This window comes from Zalophus californianus, chromosome X, assembly GCF_009762305.2.
Source record: "Zalophus californianus isolate mZalCal1 chromosome X, mZalCal1.pri.v2, whole genome shotgun sequence".
NCBI lineage: Eukaryota > Metazoa > Chordata > Mammalia > Carnivora > Otariidae > Zalophus > Zalophus californianus.
In genome coordinates this window covers 99,183,281-99,185,335 of record NC_045612.1, presented here as the reverse complement: position 1 = coordinate 99,185,335, position 2,055 = coordinate 99,183,281, and the positions used below count along the sequence as shown (strand labels likewise).

Sequence of the window (2,055 nt, the reverse complement as noted above, 5' to 3'; positions counted from 1 at the left end):
TTCCTGTGTTGTTAATTTTTGCCATTCTGACAAGTGTGAGGTGATATCTCATGTAGTTTTGATTTGCATTTCCCTGATGATGAGTGATGTTGAGCATCTTTTCATGTATCTCTTAGCCATCTGGATGTCTTCTTTGGAAAAATGTCTAATGTCTTCTGCCCATTTCTTAACTGGATTATTTATGTTTTAGGTGTTGAGTTTGATAAGTTCTGTACAGATTTTGGATACTAACTGTTTTTCAGATATGTCATTTGCAAATATCTTCTCCTATTCCATAGGTTGCCTCTTAGTTTTGCTGATTGTTTCCTTCACTGTGCAGAAGCTTTTTATCTTGATGAAGTCCCAATGGTTCATTTTTGCTTTTGTTTCCCTGGTCTCCAGAGATGTGTCTAGTAAGAAGTTGCTACTGCCGAGGTAAAAAATATTGCTGCCTGTGTTCTCCTTTATAATTTTGATGGTTTCCTGTTTCACATTTATGTCTTTCATCCATTTTGAATGTATTTTTCTGTATGGTGTAAGAAAGTGGAACAATATAGAATGCTTCATGAATTTGCATGTTGTTCTTGCACAGGGGCCATGCTAATCTCCTCTGTATCATTCCAATTTTAATGTGCTGCTGAAGTGAGCATGAGAACTTACACACCTTATAACTGAAAGTTTGACCCTTTCTTTGATCAGCATCTCCCATTCTCCCCACTCTCTAGACTGTGGTGACCACCATTCTACTGTTTCTATGAGTTTGACTTTTGTTTTGTTTACATTCCGTATATGAGTGAGTACATACAGTATTTGTCTTTCTGTATCTACCTTATTTCATTTAGCATAAGTACTCCAGGTTCATCCATATTATCACAACTGGTAGGATTTCCTTCTTTTTATGGCTGAATAATATTCCATTATATATACGCACACCACATTTTCTTTAACCATTCATCCATCGGTGAACATTTAGGTGTTTCCATATCTTGGCTATTGTGAGTAGTGTTGCAATGAACATGGGTGTGCAAAAATCTCTTCAGAATAATACTGACTCAGTTTCTGTTGGATTTATACCCAGAAGAGGGATTGCTGGGTCATATGTATGGTTTTTAATCTTAAGTCATGGGTTACTTAATAATTAGTTACTCATTTTTCGTTGTTGATGTTATTTATTCACATCTTCATTCTCTTTTTTCCCCCCATGTTTTTATTTAAATTCAAGCTAGTTAACATATAGTGTAGTATTAGTGTCAGGGGTAGAATTTAGTGATTCATTAGTGGCATATAACACCCAGTGCTCATCACAGATGCCCTCCTTAATGCCCAACACCCATTTACCCCATCCCCCCATCCACCTCCCCTCCAGCTACCCTCAGTTTGTTCCCTATAGTTAAGAGTCCTTTATGGTTTGCCTCCCTCTCTCTTTTTATCTTATTTTATTTTTCCTTCCCTTCCCCTATGTTCATCTGTTTTGTTTCTTAAATTCCACATATGAGTGAAATCATATGGTATTTGTCTTTCTCGGACTGACTGATTTCACTTAGCATAATACACTCTAGTTTCATTCATGTTATTGCAAATGACAAGATTTCATTCTCTTTGATGGCTGAGTAATATTCTATTGCATATATACACCACATCTTCTTTATCCATTCATCAATTGATGAACACTTGGGCTCTTTCCATATTTTGGCTATTGTGCATTGTGTTGCTATAAACATTGGGGTGTCTGTGCCCCTTCAAATCACTATGTTTGTACCCTTTGGTTAAATGCCTAGTAGTGCAATTGCTGGGTTGTAGGGTAGTACTTTTTTTAACTTTTTGAGGAATCGCCATACTGTTTTCCAGATTGGCTGCACTAGTTTGCATTCTCACCAACAGTGCAAAAGGATTACCCACTTTGGGGAGATGGAAGGGTAGTAGGGAAACTATTAAAGTTTTTTCTACTGATCAAAACTTCTCCTAAATATATTGACTCTGAATAAAAATTATCCCTATTCCTCTGAACCTAGATGTTTGAAATTATAAAGACAAAATTTGATTATTTTTAGGTTCCCTTCTTTACATTTCTGTTGA

General features: G+C 36.2%; 1 non-coding gene across 1 annotated transcript; it reads right to left on the bottom strand.

Annotated features, from left to right (window-relative positions):
* Positions 1-526: 526 nt before the first annotated feature.
* Positions 527-628, bottom strand: LOC113931624. The gene has a single exon (XR_003522787.1). It is a non-coding gene; the product is annotated as a U6 spliceosomal RNA (small nuclear RNA).
* Positions 629-2,055: the final 1,427 nt, after the last annotated feature.